We start from the raw sequence: 21,362 nt of genomic DNA on the forward strand, positions 1-21,362 counted from the left end.
CAGGGAACCCGTGTCTATGGCCCTCTGAATCTCGTGGACGAATAGCGCGAGCTGGGTTTCACACGACCGTCTTTTTCGAAACCCATGCTGATTCCTACAGAGTAGATTTCTAGTCTCCAGGAAAGTCATTATACTGGAACATAATACGTGTTCCAAAATTCTATAACTGATCGACGTTAGAGATATAGGTCTATAGTTCTGCACATCTGTTCGACGTCCCTTCTTGAAAACGGGGATGACCTATGCCCTTTTCCAATCCTTTGGAACGCTACGCTCTTCTAGAGACCTACGGTATACCGCTGCAAGAAGGGGGGCAAGTTCCTTCGCGTACTCTGTGTAAAATAGAACGGGTATCCCATCAGGTCCAGCGGCCTTTCCTCTTTTGAGCGATTTTAATTGTTTCTCTATCCCTCTGTCGTCTATTTCAATATCTACCATTTTGTCATCTGTGCGACAATCTAGAGAAGGAACTACAGTGCAGTCTTCCTCTGTGAAACAGCTTTGGAAAAAGACATTTAGTATTTCGGCCTTTAGTCTGTCATCCTCTGTTTCAGTACCATTTTGGTCACAGAGTGTCTGGACATTTTGTTTTGATCCACCTACCGCTTTGACATAAGACCAGAATTTCTTAGGATTTTCTGCCAAGTCAGTACATAGAACTTTACTTTCGAATTCATTGAACGCCTCTCACATAGCCCTCCTCACACTACATTTCGCTTCTCGTAATTTTTGTTTGTCTGCAAGGCTTTGGCTATGTTTAATGATCCTTCCGCAGGTTGCTATTATTAATTAAACCTGTCATGCAAATTACTTCATTTTTTTAAAGAAACATCTCTCACCAGCCAGCTATCAATCAGTCATTTCAAAATTATTAAAATCAAAGTATTACTAAAACAAAAGACTGATGATATTACTGCCGATGCACTTCGGTGGCGTTCGGGTCACGCCTTGCTGCCTTGGCGCGCGAAGTGTCTCGGGCAGTCCGGCTCTCCAGTTCTGACCGTTCCAGTGGACAGACATGTTGTCTGTGGCAGGATAAATTTCATGTTATTTTACCAGATATAATGACTGTGGAAGGATATGTTCAATACGTTGTGATCAAGAATAGTTTCTCGTGCTCGTATCAATAAAAACGCGAGTGGCATCCCAAGTGAGTTATAGTTTATTCGTAGCAGCAGTTCCTTGCGAAGTTAATTTCAGCCTCAAGAAAAAGAATCCACGACCTGCGTGCTGTTTTCCGCGCTGGGGACATCATCATCATGAAGACAGCAGGTTAGTGAAGTGTACAAGAACTTTTGTATTCCACACAGGGCAGTGGAAACAACTAGGCACCTCGCGTGTACTGCATGCACAGTACAAATGTGCTCAGTGACACGTCATCTGCAGTAATGCAGAGGAGGTAAAGAAGGATGAAAGTATTAACACTATCTCACTTTTATTCCTTTTTCTTGCCGTAACTGATGGAAAAGGAAGGAATTCACAGCGCGCGAGATTTAAGCGAGAGTCACGAGAGCGGCGAAATGTACTGAGACGCGCAGCTGCGCTTACAGCTGAGCGTACATCAACAACGTTACGCGAAGCGGCTAACAGCCGATCATAGGGGCAGAGTAGGCAAATAGCAAAGTTAAGGTCAGTGTCATCTTTAAGGACAGCCGCCTACAGCTGGGATGCGCAAAGGTACACCGCGCGCCGCGACGTAAACCATTTTCAGAATTTAAGCGAATCGGTATCCACGGCGCGCAGCCAACTGGACAAAACAGAAGCGGTACGAAATGATGTACCTGTCAGCTGATTACTATAACGTAAATCAGCTACACAAACAAAACGAATAGAGGTATTTATACCCAAGGCGGAGACTATGCTGTTCAAATGGTTCAAATGGCTCTGAGCACTATGGGACTTAACAGCTATGGCCATCAGTCCCCTAGAACTTAGAACTACTTAAACGTAACTAACCTAAGGACATCACACAACACCCAGTCATCACGAGGCAGAGAAAATCCCTGACCCCGCCGGGAATCGAACCCGGGAACCCGGGCGTGGGAAGCGAGAACGCTACTGCACGACCACGAGCTGCGGACAGACTATGCTGTAAAGAACACTAATTTTAAGAGTATATCATTAGGTTAAGCATTCATAATTTTAAGAAAAGGAGCGAATCGGCGCAGGTAAACTATAAGGAACGTAGAATACGTTAAATTTGTGAACTTTACATAGGCTAATGAATGTACATAGTTAGAAATACGTATAAGGATTCAAAGTAGAAGAGAATATACACATGTATACATCTATGCCCTATACAGGGTGAAATATATCTAAACCTACAAATTCTGGGAGGTTGTAGGGCACATCAAAACAAATATTTTTCTCTAATATCATTTTTTCCTATGAGGTGTATTTAAACCGGTAGAGGAAAATTTCTCTGGCGGCAAATTAATTAAACCCACAAACACTTTTCCATTTTTTATGACCAAGAGACAACACAACCCAATTTCAGTTACAGTAGATTTTCAAAAATGCCTCCATTGACATTACCAATATGGCGGCGAGTGAGTGACGTGCGTTAGCTTGGCTCGCAAGTTTACGTGAAATCTGGAGGTGTTTTAAGCAGTTAGGCTAGTCTACATATACTAAAGCCGTATATCTACTGCCGAGTGTCGTATTTTACATCACATACTGAGCACCAATTACACGGAATCGCACTAAAAATGGAAAATCGGCGAACAACGCGCAGTGCAGCCAACGGCCAGGCCGGCGACAGCGCAGGCGTGGAGTCCACACCGGGAGTTGCGGCCGCTCCGCCCGGGATCGCTGACATCGCCGCTCTCGTGAAGGCTGAGGTGAGTGCCGCGCTGCAGGCTAAGGAGACGCTCGGGCTCGTTGTTCAAACCATCACTGATGCTGTCACTGCAGCAGTGACGGACAAAATTCAGAAAACTCTGGAGGCGAGTGCAAACGAGATCCGTGCGCTGGACACATCGTTAAAAGCAAGTGAGGAGAAAGCACGACTGCTCGAACAGAAATTGATCGAGAAGACGGACGAGCTCGAACAATATCAGCGACGCAATAATCTCAGACTGTTCGGCATTCCAGAGAGCAGCAGAGAGAACACAGATGAACTTGTGATAAACCTTGTCCAAGAAAAGCTAGGCGTGCAGGTGACTCTGAGTGACATTGACAGAAGTCATAGAGTGGGTCGTAGGTCGCCAGGTTCTACAAAACCAAGACCTATAATAGTGAAATTTATGTCGTATAGGAAAAGATCTGAAATCTTCAGAGCAAAGAAGAATCTCGCGAAGTCGGGTCTGACAGTACGCGAGGATCTGACCTCTGAAAGACTAAACATTTTGAAGAGCGCGATTTCGAAATTTGGGCTACATAACGTATGGACAAATGACGGCAGGATAATGGTTAAGACCGAAAACGGGAAGAAAACAATTTGCAGTGTTAATGAACTCGAAAGCCTGTGCTTTAGAAGCTAAATCATGTCTAACCTTGCTGCCACTAACCTGTATGTTTATATTGTTTACACTGTCAACCATATCGTAACTAATGTGTAATCAAATTGTTCGTTTCTCTACATAACTATTTTTTTTTATCTCTAGTTATTTTTTCTCGTGTAATATTTGCTATTATTTGTATTATCAACTTTTCGTTTCTCCACCTAACTATTTTCATTTTTAATTGTTTTTCTCATGTAATTTTGTTAATTATTACATAAGGTAGTCTCACTTCCATCCTTAATTAGCAACCCACCATCATACTTTAGTTGTTATTCCCATAAGTGCAATTAATATCACACTCTGTCATAACGTGCAGATTACTCCCATTGTGTTTAGCGAATTTCCTTTTTTCTCGTGTAATATTTGTTATTTGTATCATCAACTTTTCGTTTCTCCACATAACTATTTTCATTTTTAATTGTTTTTCTCATGTAATTTTGTTAATTATTACATAAGGTAGTCTCACTTCCATCCTTAATTAGCAACCCACCATCATACTTTAGTTGTTATCCTCATAAGTGCAATTAATATCACACTCTGTCATAACGTGCAGATTACTCCCGTTGGGTTTAGCGAATTTCCTTCCCCTGCCAGCCCACGGCTACTTCCAGAACCGTTGCAGACCTCGCTGACCTTGGCCGCAGATCCCGTTGTCTCCCCGGGGACCTACCCCCTCCCCCTCGCGGCCGCTTTCACTGCACAGAACTGGGAGGACACTCCCTCACCCCCCTCTCCTTCACACGCCTTCCGCATTCCTCATGCCAGACCCTATTGTCACCGCCAACCACGACCCGCAAACATCGATCGGCAACCTCCTCGGGCAATCAACACCCGAACGCACCAAGCTGCATATTGCACATGCAAATGTCCAGTCTCTGCCAGCTCACTTCGACGAGTTCAAATATATATTTCAAACTGCTGATATACACGTAATACTTTTGTCAGAGACTTGGCTCAAACCAAGTATTCCTACAACTTCCATAAACCTAGATGGCTATATCTTTCTCAGGCACGACAGATGCAACAGACGAGGGGGCGGAGTAGGGGCGTACATACGCTCTGATTTGTCACCTACAGTACTACACACATCCGACAACAATGTGGATAAACAAGTGGAATATATGTTCATAGAGATCAAATCACTTAACAGAAAGTGCTTAATATGTGTCCTTTACAAACCTCCTAAAGTAGGTGGGTTCGCCTGCTTCGAAACTGCCCTCTCTAGTCTCGAATCGTCATATGAACATGTAATTATAGCTGGTGACACTAACATTAATTTTCTGTGCAATAGTCCTTCCACTGGGAAATTTAAGAGGATGCTTTCTTCCTCAAATATGACGCTACTTCAGCTGGCACCTACTCATCACACGACTACCAGTCACACTTTCATAGATATATTCGCAACGAAATCTCCGAACAGAATAATCCGCACCTCTCAAATATCTGCGCCTGGCATGTCTGCCCATGACATCATTTCCATGACGTATTCACTAGAATGCCCTAGAAAGAAACAAAAACTGTCTACATACCGAGACCTCAAACGCATAAATTTGCCTGAACTCGAAACTGAGGCACAAGAAATAGTTTGGGGGATGACCTCTACTCCCCTCATGGACATAAACGACAAACTCCACGATTTCACTAATAAAATTACTCATCTATATGACAAATATGCTCCAATAAAGACCAGAAAAGTAAAAAGGCAACCTGCACCTTGGCTGACTGATGAACTAAAACAGCTCATGAATCTCAGAGATGCTGCACATCGAGCATACAAGATATACCCTACACCTGAAAATCACGCTGTATACAAGCAGAAACGAAACAAAGTCAGTCAAGAGGTGAGAAACGCTAAGCTCAGACATGCCCGTACATTAGCTGACAATAGATGTAGACCAGCTATCCTGTGGAAAAATCTCCGTAGTCTCGGTTTAGGCAAAATAAAAGTTGCAGAAAATCCCATCGTCCCAGCTGAAGAACTAAACCGATTCTTCACATTACCTGTAACCAAAATTGATCCGCAAAAAAAACAGAGAATCATTGATTACTTCATGGGGATGAACGACTGTAGCAAAGAAAAATTCTATCTACATCACGTCACTTGCAGTACTGTCAAGAAAGCCATAATGCGGATTAGATCAGCATCTACTGGACATGATGGTATCACTATCCAGATGGTAAAACTTATTATTGACCAACTACTGCCCTCTATAACAGACATTTTCAACGATTCATTAATCACAAGTGTTTTCCCTGAGGCCTGGAAACTGGGACAAATTAAGCCACTGCCTAAAAAGGACATCGCCACAGCACCCTCTGACTACCGCCCCATCTGCCTTCTTCCTGCACTATCAAAGGCCTTAGAGTATATAGTTCATGACCAGCTCACCAACTACCTAACTACTAACAACCTACTAGACGAATACCAATCAGGTTTCCGTAAACATCGAAGCACAACATCCGCTCTGATAAAGGTGACAGATGACCTGAAACTTGCCATGGACAGACAAGAAGCGACTATCATTTGCTTCTTAGATTTCAGCAAAGCATTTGATACTGTCGACTTCGACATCTTACTAGCCAAACTTAGCGGTCTAAATTTCTCACCAAGCGCAGTGCAATGGTTTCGCTCATACATGACGTCTCGTCAGCAACGCGTCCTGTCTGGGAATATAAAATCACAATGGCGGCAGGTAGTGTCAGGCGTTCCCCAAGGCTCAGTATTAGGTCCTATACTCTTCTCTCTTTATGTCAATGATGTGTCATCGGTCCTGACCTATTGCAAATACCATATGTATGCTGATGACCTTCAGTTGTATCTAAGTACGAAACCAAGCAATCTCAAGAAAGCTATTGAAAATTTCAATACTGACCTCGATGCACTGTCAAAATGGGCACAGGACATAGGTCTAAAACTAAACCCATCTAAAACCCAAGCGGTACTTGTTGGTCACTCTAAGCTCATTAGCCCAAAACATCGGGAATCCGTACCACCTCTTATCCTAAATGGAACAAATATTAAATTCTCTCCCTCAGCAAAGAGTTTGGGAGTAATAATAGATGAAAATCTAAATTGGACAGAGCACGTAACTGCAGTGTGCAAAAAAGCATCAGCATCCCTTCATGTCCTACAAAAATATAAAAAACTCTTCCCTTTCGATCTGAAAAAGAAATTAGTACAAACGCTTATACTCCCAATCATTGACTACAGCGATATTATCCTACAAGGCCTCTCTCAGGAAAATTCCCGACGTCTAGAACTGGTCACGAATGCCTGCGTCCGATATATCTGTGACGTTCGACTTTTTGATCACATCTCACCAGCATATGCAAAATTGTCCTGGCTGCGTGCAGACAAACGCAGAGATTTCCATACACTCTGTCTCATCTACTGCCTTATAAATGTACACTGTCCCTCATATCTCTCCTCGTCCCTAACACTCATGTCGGAACAACATGACAGAAACACACGTTCCCATCATAATAAAATCCTCTCCGTTCCACTGCATCGCTCAGTCACCTTCTCCAAGTCCTTTACAGTAGCGGGAACCCGACTCTGGAATAACCTCCCTCGTTATGTTAGAGAACTTAAAAACATGACCGGCTTCAAAAAACAGTTAATGACGTATCTACTTAAGCAACAGTAATGCCTTTCTCTGTACATGAGTGCACTTCACCTCATTAGTTCCCTCTTTCCCCCCTCCTTAAACTTCCCTTACCCAAAACTCGCTAAACTAGTAAACATCTACTTTACGCACCAAGATATTAATGTACATCTGCACAAACCTTCATTACTATTGCCAATCTTTCCCATGTTTGTCATTATTATTTGATTTTTTTTACTGTTATTATTATTGCTTTCACCATAATCTGTATGTATAGCACCTGATGTAAAAATACTGCCAGCATTTACTTTATTAGGTCTTAGTCATGTTTATCATTATTATTTGATTTTTTTTGTTTTACTGTTATTTTTATTGCTTTTATCATAATCTGTATGTATAGCAACTGTTGTAAAAATACTTCCGCATTTACTTTATTAGGTCTTAGTCACTACTCTTTATTCATATTGTCACTAGAGTAAGCTAATTTTCTCATTTAAACTATGTTCATGATGTAACTCTGATGTGTGAAATGCTGCATGTGTCGAACACTGGTCCGATGTAAGAGAGGGCCTGATGGCCCTAATCTGATCAGGTTAAATAAATAAATAAATAAATAAATAAATAAACAATGGTTACACCGTCGGATCATGATCTGTCTGACACGGGCAAAAACACCAGGAGTGTCCTGAATTGTTCCTGCTGCTGTTACTATTCGGGCAACCAGATCCTCTTCTGATGCAACAGGAGTTGCATAAACAAGGTTGCGCATCTCTCTCCACACAAAAGAGTCCAGAGGGGACATATCTGGGGATCGAGCAGAACCATGGTACAGGACCATCTCTGTCAATCCACGTTACTAGGAACCGTCGGTCCAGGAATTGACGCACACGACGACTGAAATGTGCCGGCGCCGCGTGATGTTGGAACCACATGCGTTGTCTTGTAGGGAGCTGGACGTCTTCCAGCAATTATGGCAATGCTCTGGCGAGAAAATTGTAATAGTGGCCGCCATTTAATGGCCTAGGTAGCAGATACGGCCCAATTAAACAGTCGCCACACATTAACGAAGAACCGCACTTGATGAGCGCTAGTAACTGTGGCATGTGAGTTACCCTCACTCCAAACATGCGAATTGTGCATGTTGAAGTTTCCATCACGCCCGAACGTTGCTTCATCGGTAAACAACACAGAGGATGGAAATGTAGGATGCATTTCACACTGTTCCAGGAACCACTGCGAAAACTGTGCTCTGGGTGGACACGCTGTAAGTGAAATGGACGTAACAGTTGCTCTCGAAGGACTGTTCTTACATTCGTCTGATTCGTCCCCATGTTACGTGCAATTGCACGAGTGCTGATTGAAGGATCCCGCTCCACATACTAGATATTGCTGTTGATAAACTCGCTGTGCAGCTCGTCCGATGTGGTGCGCTACGTAGTACGCACCAACCATATCAGTGTACTCAGCCCGCATCTCGTGGTCGTGCGGTAGCGTTCTCGCTTCCCACGCCCGGGTTCCCGGGTTCGATTCCCGGCGGGGTCAGGGATGTTCTCTGCCTCGTGATGGCTGGGTGTTGTGTGATGTCCTTAGGTTAGTTAGGTTTAAGTAGTTCTAAGTTCTAGGGGACTGATGACCATAGATGTTAAGTCCCATAGTGCTCAGAGCCATTTTGAACCATTTCAGTGTACTCACTCCAGGTGTATCGCTCCATTAGTAAACAGAGACAGTGCACTACTGCACTGGCGGACAGCAGTTGCCTACAACTGAAGAGCGTGTTACGCCCTCTAACAACTGAAGATCGTAATACGGCCTCTAACAACTGAAGAGCGTAATACGGTCGCCACCGGTTTAAATAATCCTCATAGGAAAAAATGACATTAGGGAAAAATATTTCTTTTGATGTTCCCTACAACCTCCCAGAGTTTGTCGGTTTCAATACTTTTCACCCTGTATACAACAGGATTAAGACAAGCTTGAAAGAGAAGTAATAACAATTATATGTGCACTTAAAAGAAAGCGATTACCACAGAACTTAAAAACTAAGCGATTTACATACGGAACGTAGGTAAGCGTCAATGAGAAAGGTAGAATGAAATATACAAATAGAAAAATGCGTGTGACTGAGACGGAAACTCATGGAGTGAAACTAAGAACAGAATGAAAGTGTATTAGAGTAATATGAGTTTATTTAAATTTGTGGGAAGAAATAAATAGAGCGGCGGTGCCAGTGTGAGAACCCCACAGGTAATATGCGGGTATAAATGAACATTCATGTGAAAGATTTTTATATGGGTATATGGCGATGAATATGAAGATGAATATTAGAGGGGTACCTAGGAAAGGGCCACGAAAGCGACGTAAATAAGCGCTTCAGTCTGGAACCGCGTAACTGCTACGGTAGCAGGTTCGAATCCTGCCTCGGGCATGGGTGTGATGTCCTTAGGTTAGTTAGGCTTAAGTAGTTCTAAGTTCTAGGGGACTGATGACCACAGATGTTAAGTCCCATAGTGCTCAGAGCCATTTGAGCCATACATCAGAATCGAAAACAACTTAGTATGAAAACTACTTTGGTTCAAATGGTTCAAATGGCTCTGAGCACTATGGGACTCAACATCTTAGGTCATAAGTCCCCTAGAACTTAGAACTACTTAAACCTAACTAACCTAAGAACATCACACACACCCATGCCCGAGGCAGGATTCGAACCTGCGACCGTAGCAGTCCCGCGGTTCCAGACTGCAGCGCCAGAACCGGTAGACCACCGCGGCCGGCGAAAACTACTTTCTTACCGACTAACTGTTTCAGCTTGAGCAACTATAAGATGTATTAATTAAAATATGATATACGATTCGCACGAGGGATGAATACACAATGACCGAGCGAGGTGGCGCAGTGGTTAGCACACTGGACTCGCATTCGGGAGGACGACGGTTCAATCCCGTCTCCGGCCATCCTGATTTAGGTTTTCCGTGATTTCCCTAAACCGTTTCAGGCAAACGCCGGGATGGTTCCTTTGAAAGGGCACGGCCGATTTCCTTCCCAATCCTTCCCTAACCCGAGCTAGCGCTCCGTCTCTAATGACCTCGTTGTCGACGGGACGTTAAACACGAACCACCACCACCACCACCATGAATACAAAATGCAGTGAAACAAAATTTTCTACAGTGAGTTCTTGACACACGTAGACGCGAAAGCAGTACTTTAACATAAGCACATTTTTCTATAGCGGGAATGATTATGAGTGGAATTACCCATGACAAAATTACAGTAAAATTACCGGCGTATATGTCGTCGCGTCAATAAGGCAGATATACAGCTTGAAATATGTGTACATGAATGTGAAATATTACGACGATTAACAAGCAGTGATGAAGTCAGAATTGTCAACGGATAAAACAATCGCCATACTCGCTCACAAATGAGCACTTGTAAATATTGTACATAATATGAAGATTTATCAAATGCCAAGACTAGAATAAGTACACTAATGACAAACTACAAGTAGCAATCCTAGAAGTAGCTTGATCTCTGAAGCAGACCCTAGCAAATCCTCTTTTTTTCCATGCAGTGAGTGGTGCTGGAACGTATTTTCTATGTGTAGTTGTGAAGGTAAAAAAGCGCAGGAGGTCGTTTCTGCAAGACGAGAAAAGGAAATGCAAATATTCAGAATAAATGCCAGATTCCTTCTAATTTACATATTAGTGTGTAAGATGGAGTCTGTCATTAAGTCCATATATGAAATGTGAATGTGAATTGTACATTTATTTGTCAACTTTATTATTGTCAGTGTCAATGTTTATGTAAAATGTATGTGCTATTTTCTATGTGTAGTTGTGAGGATACAAATGCGCAGGAGATCGGTTCTGCTAGACAAGAGAAGAAAATGCAAATATTAACAATGAATGCAAGATTACTTCTAATTTACATTTTAGTGTGTAAGATGGCGCATGTCATGGAGTCCGTATAAGAAATTTGAAAGTGAACTGTACATTTATTTGCTAACTTTATTATTGTCAATGTCTATATAAAATGTATGTACTGTTGTCAATTTTATGTGAAATTTTATTCTCGAAGGAGAACCATTTATGTATGTATGTGAAATGCAACGCGACGGACGAGTAAAATACTCGCATGTGTGAAGTGATACAAAAATAGTAAAGCCTGCTAACAGTGAAAAAATCAGCAATCGGTATTGTAAACTGTCGAAGCTGCGTTGGTAAAGTGCCGGAGCTTCAAGCGCTGATAGAAAGCACCGAAGCTGAAATCGTTATAGGTACGGAAAGCTGGCTGAAGCCAGAGATAAATTCTGCCGAAATTTTTACAAAGGCACAGACGGTGTTTAGAAAGGATAGATTGCATGCAACCGGTGGTGGCGTGTTTGTCGCTGTTAGTAGTAGTTTATCCTCTAGTGAAATAGAAGTGGATAGTTCCTGTGTATTATTATGGGTGGAGGTTATAATTATTATGGGTGGAGGTTAATAATTGGCTCCTTTTACCGACCTCCCGACTCATCAGCATTAGTGGCAGAACAACTGAGAGAAAATCTGGAATACATTTCATATAAATTTCCTCAGCATGTTATAGTCTTACCAGATGTACACTGGAACACTCAGATGTTTAGGACGGGTGGTAGGGACAGAGCATCGAGTGACATTATACTGAGTGCACTATCCGAAAATTATCTCGAGCAATTAAACAGAGAACCGACTCGTGTAGATAACATCTTGGACCTACTGATAACAAACAGACAGACCCGAACTTTTCGACTCTGTAAGCGCAGTACACTGAATCAGTGATCAAAAGGCCGTTGCAGCATCCATGAATATGGAAGTAAATAGGAATATAAAAAAAGGGAGGAAGGTTTATCTGTTTAGCAAGAGTTATAGGAGGCAGATTTCAGACTATCTAACAGATCAAAACGAAAATTTCTGTTCCGACACTGACAATGTTGAGTGTTTATGGAAAAAGTTCAAGGCAATCGTAAAATGCGTTTTAGACAGGTACGTGCCGAGTAAAACTGTGAGGGACGGGAAAAACCCACCGTGGTTCAACAACAAAGTTAGGAAACTACTGCGAAAGCAAAGGGAGCTTCACTGCAAATTTAAACGCAGCCAAAACCTCTCAGACAAACAGAAGCTAAACGATGTCAGTTAGCGTAAGGAGGGCTATGCGTGAAGCGTTCAGTGAATTTGAAAGTAAAGTTCTATGTACCGACTTGACAGAAAATCCTAGGAAGTTCTGGTCTTACGTTAAATCAGTAAGTGAATCGAAACAGCATATCCAGACACTCTGGGATGATGATGGCATAGAAACAGAGGATGACACGCGTAAAGCGGAAATACTAAACACCTTTTTCCAAAGCTGTTTCACAGAGGAAGACCGCACTGCAGTTCCTTCTCTAAATCCTCGCACGAACGAAAAAATGATTGACATCGAAATAAGTGTCCAAGGAATAGAAAAGCAACTGGAATCACTCAACAGAGGAAAGTCCACTGGACCTGACGGGATACCAATTCGATTCTACACAGAGTACGCGAAAGAACTTGCCCCCCTTCTATCAACCGTGTACCGCAAGTCTCTAGAGGAACGGAAGGTTCCAAATGATTCGAAAAGAGCACAGGTAGTTCCAGTTTTCAAGATGGGTCGTCGAGCAGATGCGCAAAACTATAGGCCTATATCTGTGACGTCGATCTATTGTAGAATTTTAGAACATGTTTTTTGCTCGCATATCGTGTCATTTCTGGAAACCCAGAATCTACTCTGTAGGAATCAACATGGATTCCGGAAACAGCGATCGTGTGAGACCCAATTCGCTTTATTTGTTCATGAGACCCAGAAAATATTAGATACAGGCTCCCAGGTAGAAGCCATTTTCCTTGACTTCCGGAAGGCGTTCGATACAGTTCGGCACTGTCGCCTTATAAACAAAGTAAGAGCCTACGGAATATCAGACCAGCTGTGTGGCTGGATTGAAGAGTTTTTAGCAAACAGAACACAGCATGTTGTTCTCAATGGAGAGACGTCTACAGACGTTAAAGTAACCTCTGGCGTGCCACAGGGGAGTGTTATGGGACCATTGCTTTTCACAATATACCGGGTGATCAAAAAGTCGGTATAAATTTGAAAACTTAAATAAACCACGGAATAGTATAGATAGAGAGGTAAAAATTGACACACATACTTGGAATGACATGGGGTTTTATTAGATAAAAAAACAAAGTTCACAAAATGTCCGACAGAGGGCGCTGGACACCAAAAGGTCAGTGACTGCGCATGACAATCGTGTATAAAAGGAGCTGTAATGAGAGAGAGAATCAGATGCCCCAGCAGTCGCAGCATGTTGACGTTACCTGAAAAGGCACTTTTAGTGAAGCTGTATTATCAGGATGGGGAATATGCTAGTTCAGCGTTACGATCCTATCGCCATAGGAAGGGGATTCGAACCGGTAAAGGTCCGTTGACAAATGCAGCTGTGGCGAGAATGATTTCGAAGTTCGAAGCCACGGGTTGTTTAAACGATAGACCCCGTACGAGCACAAGGTGTAATGCTGCTGCGACAGTCCAGGAAGAAATGGAGACTGTAGCGGGGTCGTCTATGCACGGGGAAGTCAGCGCTCGAGCAGTCGCACGTCGCACCGGCATTTCATACACTACTGGTTGGTTGGCACAGAGGCGTACCCTCCGATGCTCTCCGTAAAAAATCCATCGGCATCATGAACTGTTACCTGGCGATTTAGTGAAGTGGAGGGCATTTGTGGTGTGGGTGTTTCAAAACATGGCGGAAGATGACGATTGGTTGAGTAACGTGTTGTGGACCGACGAAGTTCATTTCACGCTCGGAGGGTCTGTCAACGCCCACAACTGCAGAATTTGGGCTACCGAAAATCCTAGAACTGTCGCGGAAACTCTATTGCACTATGAAAAAGTCACGGTATGGGTTGGATTTACCACATCTACCGTTATCGGGCCTTTTTTCTTCCAGTAAATGCGTGATTCTGGTTTTGTAACTGCTACCGTGACGGGTGAGAGGTACGCCGATATATTACAGAATCGCATCATCCGCAACCTGGTTGATAAACACCTGCTGGAACGTACGATGTTTATGCAGGATGGCGCTCCACCCCATATTGCTACACGCGTGAAAGATCTCTTGCGCGCGTCGTTTGGTGATGATCGTGTGCTCAGCCGCCACTTTCGTCATGTTTGGCCTCCCAGGTCCCCAGACCTCAGTCCGTGCGATTATTGGCTTTGGGGTTCCCTGAAGTCACAAGTGTATCGTGATCGACCGACATTTCTGGGAATGCTGAAAGACAACATCCGACGCCAATGCCTCACCATAACTCCGGACATGCTTTACAGTGCTGTTCACAACATTATTCCTCGACTACAGCTATTGTTGAGGAATGATGGTGGAAATATTGAGCAGTTCCTCTAAAGAACATCATCTTTGCTTTGCCTTACTTTGTTATGCTAATTATTGCTACTCTGATCAGATGAAGGGACATCTGTCAGACATTTTTTGAACTTTACTTTTTTTTTTGCTGCTAATAAAACCCCATGTCATTCCAAGCATGTGTGTCAATTTGTACCTCTCTATATACATTATTCCGTGATTTATTCAGTTTTCAAATTTATACTGACTTTTTGATCACCCGGTAGTTTGCCGGGTAGTCCCACATCCACAATCTCTGGGCACACAAACACAGACGGTGCAGTGTGCTACAAAGAAGATGCCTACCAGACTCTCTGTGTTGGAGGGCCACAGGAAGAAAGGAGGCAGGACAAGACACAAAATAATGTGGCGCGATGGCTTAGTGCGAATCGTTCTGTTGTTTCTCGGATGTGACGACGGTTTACAGAGACCGCAGCTGTATCCCGAAGACCAGGGCAGGGTCGATCACGTATGACTTCTGAAGAGAAGACTGTTATTTGGCTGTAAGAGCACGACAATGCCGCCTTAGAACTGCACGGCAACTGGTATATTCTCTCTCAGCATCCGCCCCCCCCCCCCCCCCCCCCAGACATATTGTACCGAGGCAAACGGTGTACACAAGGCTTCGGCAGAGTGGCCTTTACTGTCGGAGACCTGCTGTTTGTCTATCTCTGATGCGTCTTCACATCAGAGAGCGTCTAGAATGGAGTCGTACACATACACCCTGGGCGGTCAAACAATGGGCCAATATCGTTTTTGCAGATGAGTCCCGACTGAGTCTGGAGAGTGATGCCGATGGATTCGCATCTGCAGGGAACGTGGAACACTATTTTGGGACCGAACAATTGTGGAAAGAGACCGATATCGAGGAGGATACCTAATGGCGTGGGCATGGATTATGTTTACCACTCGAAACCCTACTCGTCAAATTGTACGGATGAATCGGCAAAATTGTAACTGCTGTCAGCTATGTGACGAGATTTTGAGACCTGATTTGCAGGTATTGCGAAGTGTTGTGGGCCCAGACTCGGTATTGATGGACGATTAATGGTAGACCTCATAAAGTGCGGGTGGGTGACGCTTTCTTGGAAACGGAAGACACTGCACGCATGGCATGACCTGCTCGCCCTCCTATTTGAATCCCACAGAACATGTCGGGGACGCATTCGGGAGATGGGTTGCATCACGTCAGCATCCACCAACCACTCTCCAAGGCTGCGAGCAGCCCTGCGGGAAGAATGGGCGTTATTGCCTCAACATGATATTGGTGACGTCATTCACAGCATGCGCCGTCGTTGTCAGGCAGTCAGGCTTGTACTGCTGCCAGAGGTGGTCACACCCTACAACTACTACTACGTGATCAGGCCCAGTGGACCGCACGCATCTACAAGTTTCCACCTCCAATGTATTCTGTCCATTGCTGCTATCCGCCATTCGTTCACATCTGTTGACACTTGGTTTAAATCTTCATGGAGTCCATCCCTCCAACGCTTCTTGGGTCTCCCTGGCAGTCTCTTTCCTGTAGGGCTGAAATCCAGGAGCTTTCGAGGCCATCTGTGATCCTCCATCCGGGCCACATGACCGGCCCACTGCATTCGTTTGGCTTTGACAATTCCTGCTATGTTGGGCTGCTGGTATAGTTCCTCAAGCTCTTGGTTGTATCTGATCCTCCATTCCCCTGTATCTGCATCCAGAACCGGACCGAAGTCCTGTTTCCGGATACTCCATGTCTCACAGCCATATAGAACAACAGGCTGGATCAGGGTTTTGTACAGTCGAATCTTGAACTGTCTGGAGAGATTTTTAAGATTTTTGAACATCAACAAAAGCAAAACGAGGATAATGGAATGTAGACAAATTAAATCGGGTGATGCTGAGGGGATTAGATTAGGAAATGAGACACTTAAAGTAGTAAAGGAGTTTTGCTATTTAGGGAGTAAAATAACTTATGATGTTCGAAGTAGAGAGGATATAAAATGTAGACTGGCAATGGCAAGGAAATCGTTTCTGAAGAAGAGAAATTTGTTAACATCGAGTATAGATTTAGGTGTCAGGAAGTCGTTTCTGAAAGTATTTGTATGGAGTGTAGCCATGTATGGAAGTGAAACATGGACGATAACGAGTTTGGACAAGAAGAGAATAGAAGCTTTCGAAATGTGGTGCTACAGAAGAATGCTGAAGATAAGGTGGGTAGATCACTTAACTAATGAGGAGGTATTGAATAGGATTGGGGAGAAGAGAAGTTTGTGGCACAACTTGACTAGAAGAAGGGATCGGTTGGTAGGACATGTTTTGAGGCATCAAGGGATCACAAATTTAGCATTGGAGGGCAGCGTGGAGGGTAAAAATCGTAGAGGGAGACCAAGAGATGAATACACAGATTCAGAAGGATGTAGGTTGCAGTAGGTACTGGGAGATGAAGAAGCTTGCACAGGATAGAGTAGCGTGGAGAGCTGCATCAAACCAGTCTCAGGACTGAAGACCACAACAACAACAACAACATTCTGGCATTGATCTCTGCTTCACATGACGAGTTCTAAGTGAAAAGTGCCCCTAGGTATTTGAATTCTTGCACTCTCTTGTTGGAATGGTCCCCAACCTGCAGTGATTGTAGATGATCAGCAGTCTGACAATGACCACGCGTCATAACGAGGTACTCTGTCTTGGCTTCGTTTATGTTTAGCCCAAATTTGCTGGCAGCCTCCTTTAGTGCTTTGGTCATTTGATCCAGCTCCTCTTCCGACCTAGAGAGTAAACAGATGTCGTCTGCATAGGCTAAGTATGCTAGTCTCTTTCCTTCGATTTCAGTCCCTTCATTCTCTTGCTAGGTCTCGCGTGCGATCTTCTCGAGGGCAAAGTTGAACAGGATAGGAGGCAACCCATCTCCTTGCCTGAGTCCTGTCACAATTTCAAACTCCTCAGTTACGCGATTTCCCATCTTCACCTTTGCACGTGTTTCGTTCAGACAGATCTTTATCAGGTTGATGAGTTTCTCTGCTATGGCAAACTCCCTTAAACAGTTGAGCAGGCTCTTGCGATGTATGTAATCATAGGCCTTCTTAAAATCAACCCTACACTGAGCGCATTAATCAGGGTCTTAACATGCCTGAAAAGATCTTAAAATGACTGCCAAAAAGTATGTAAATTTGTAAAGGCTATAAATTCAATAAATTACTCCTAATAAAATTTTTACTCTTTTAAGATACAAATCATTTTCGATTAAGTGCCATCGACGAGTAAAATATACAGAAAAAATATAAGGAAACGATTTCAGTTCAACCTTACATTACGCTTGTTTTGGATTGTATTATATGTTACCCGAGGGCCTAGAAACGACGGAGAGGCTCCGTCCCCGCCGTAGCCGCAATGGTCCACAACTCCACGAAGGCTACCGCAGTCCACTTCACCCCTCCGCCGCCCCAAACCGAACCCAGGGTTATTGTGTGGTTTGGCCCCCGGTGGACCCCCCCCCCCCCCCCACGTCACCCAGGGAACGTCTCACACTAGACGAGTGTAACCCCTATGTTTGCGTGGTAGAATAATGGTGATGTACGCGTACGTGGAGAACTTGTTTGAGCAGCAAGCGCCGACATAGTGTAGCTGAGGCGGAATAAGGGGAACCAGCCCGCATTCGCCGAGGCAGATGGAAAACCGCCTGAAAACCATATCCACAGACTGGTTGGCTCACAGGACCTCGACACAAGTCCGCCGGGCGGATTCGTGCCGGGGACCAGGTCCTCCTTCCCGCCCGGAAAGCCGTGCGTTAGACCGCACAGCCAACCGGGCGGGCTACATTACGCTTACTTATCTGTAATTTATACTGGATGACAATTATTGAACTATATGAAAAAATGTTAATTAGGTACAAACTGGGGCGTGCACACACTTTATTCAACATCAAAACGTCACTACAGATATACAGATATGTTACGACATGTTCGATATGTCTGCCATCATTGGCGATGATGTGGCGCTGATGATAGCGAAATTCTGCACGAACCGCTGAAGTGTTGGAACACCGATGCTGTCGATGACCTCCCGAATAGCTGTTTTAAGCTCAGGAAACGTTTTCGGGTTATTGCTGTATACCTACACTCCTGGAAATGGAAAAAAGAACACATTGACACCGGTGTGTCAGACCCACCATACTTGCTCCGGACACTGCGAGAGGGCTGTACAAGCAATGATCACACGCACGGCACAGCGGACACACCAGGAACCGCGGTGTTGGTCGTCGAATGGCGCTAGCTGCGCAGCATTTGTGCACCGCCGCCGTCAGTGTCAGCCAGTTTGCCGTGGCATACGGAGCTCCATCGCAGTCTTTAACACTGGTAGCATGCCGCGACAGCGTGGACGTGAACCGTATGTGCAGTTGACGGACTTTGAGCGAGGGCGTATAGTGGGCATGCGGGAGCCGGGTGGACGTACCGCCGAATTGCTCAACACGTGGGGCGTGAGGTCTCCACAGTACATCGATGTTGTCGCCAGTGGTCGGCGGAAGGTGCACGTGCCCGTCGACCTGGGACCGGACCGCAGCGACGCACGGATGCACGCCAAGACCGTAGGATCCTACGCAGTGCCGTAGGGGACCGCACCGCCACTTCCCAGCAAATTAGGGACACTGTTGCTCCTGGGGTATCGGCGAGGACCATTCGCAACCGTCTCCATGAAGCTGGGCTACGGTCCCGCACACCGTTAGGCCGTCTTCCGCTCACGCCCCAACATCGTGCAGCCCGCTTCCAGTGGTGTCGCGACAGGCGTGAATGAAGGGACGAATGGAGACGTGTCGTCTTCAGCGATGAGAGTCGCTTCTGCCTTGGTGCCAATGATGGTCGTATGCGTGTTTGGCGCCGTGCAGGTGAGCGCCACAATCAGGACTGCATACGACCGAGGCACACAGGGCCAACACCTGGCATCATGGTGTGGGGAGCGATCTCCTACACTGGCCGTACACCACTGGTGATCGTCGAGGGGACACTGAATAGTGCACGGTACATCCAAACCGTCATCGAACCCATCGTTCTACCATTCCTAGACCGGCAAGGGAACTTGCTGTTCCAACAGGACAATGCACGTTCGCATGTATCCCGTGCCACCCAACGTGCTCTAGAAGGTGTAAGTCAACTACCCTGGCCAGCAAGATCTCCGGATCTGTCCCCCATTGAGCATGTTTGGGACTGGATGAAGCGTCGTCTCACGCGGTCTGCACGTCCAGCACGAACGCTGGTCCAACTGAGGCGCCAGGTGGAAATAGCATGGCAAGCCGTTCCACAGGACTACATCCAGCATCTCTACGATCGTCTCCATGGGAGAATAGCAGCCTGCATTGCTGCGAAAGGTGGATATACACTGTACTAGTGCCGACATTGTGCATGCTCTGTTGCCTGTGTTTATGTGCCTGTGGTTCTGTCAGTGTGATCATGTGATGTATCTGACCCCAGGAATGTGTCAATAAAGTTTCCCCTTCCTGGGACAATGAATTCACGGTGTTCTTATTTCAATTTCCAGGAGTGTATTATATACACAAAAAGGAGTCGCATGTGTTCATATCCGGAGAATATGGCGGTCAATCGAGGCCCATGGCAGTGGCCTTTGGGTACCCCAGAGTCTGAATGCGGTCCCCAAAGTGCTCCTCCCGGACGTCCAAACACTCTCCTGCTTCAATTGGGTCGAGCTCCGTCGGGCATGAACCACACCTTGTCGAAATCAGGGTCACTTTGGATAATGGGGATGAAATCATCTTCGAAACCCCTCACGTCCCGTTCGGTGGTCGCCGTGGCATCAAGGAATATCGCACCGATCATTCCGCGTCTGGAAATTTCACACCACACAGTCACCCGTTGAGGGTGAAGACACTTCTCGATCGCGAAATGCGGTTTCTCAGTCCCGCCAAATTCGCCAGGTTTGCTTCTTGTCGAACCCATCCAAATAAAAGTGAGCTTTGTCGCTAAGCCAAACGATACTGCGCGTACTGCTGTAGTCGGGAAAAGAGGCGAACCGGTTGAACAATTCTCATCTCGAATGAGAAAAAGGCGAATATGTTCCTCTTTAAAAGTCTCTGCCAGAAAAGTGGACATTTGCTACCCCAATCCTCATTCCCGTCTTCCTCACCAAACATTTTGGCATGTGAACACATTTGCGCTTTTCTGTGATGTAAGAGAGCGGCAAAGTGATAGCGAGTGTGACGGAGAGAGGAGATATTGACACTGGGAAGGGAAGAGACAGAAGACAGTGATGCTGGAAGCGAGAAAACGGCAGTGAAGACAATAGTAGTGGGAGCCGAGGAGAGACGATATATTGATGCTCAGCGAGAGACAGTGGCAGTAAAAGAGAAAGGGAGATGGATGGAGATACAATCAATGGAAGCAAACGACAGATGATGCAGAGGAAGTGGGGGGGGGGGGGGGGGTCGAACTTTCCAACACGTAGGTGTCTTTGTATAGCATTACTGTTTTCCAGCTTATTTACAACTAACATGCGTACAAGTTAACATGCTCTGTGCTGTTTATTTACATGTACATTCTCTATTTCCTGCACGGAAGCAAGGAAAACGAGCATCATTACCAGGAAGTCATGATGTAGATTTTGTTTACTCTACTTGTCCATGAGGTGGATCTGTTGTATCGTATTTACATTGTTCAATGGCAGAAAGTGCTATGAATGAACGACAAAACCATTTATTACACAGTGGTGTTCAGAGACATACGGGGTGATTATAATTAAACTTTCAAACCGCTGTAGAAATAACACCACTGGTTGGAATGACGTCAAATTGCGAAGGAATATTACCGGAGAAGGAGGACAACGTATGGCAGAAGAAAA

At 44.9% G+C, this 21,362-nt stretch overlaps 1 protein-coding gene across 2 annotated transcripts in view; it reads right to left on the bottom strand.

Annotated features, from left to right (window-relative positions):
- LOC126210558 (pharyngeal muscle protein 2-like) overlaps nucleotides 1-21,362 on the bottom strand; it is a 510,724-nt gene that overhangs the window by 74,722 nt on the left and 414,640 nt on the right. The gene's annotated exons all lie outside the window — the stretch shown is intronic.

Source organism: Schistocerca nitens, chromosome 10, assembly GCF_023898315.1.
Source record: "Schistocerca nitens isolate TAMUIC-IGC-003100 chromosome 10, iqSchNite1.1, whole genome shotgun sequence".
Classification (NCBI taxonomy): domain Eukaryota; kingdom Metazoa; phylum Arthropoda; class Insecta; order Orthoptera; family Acrididae; genus Schistocerca; species Schistocerca nitens.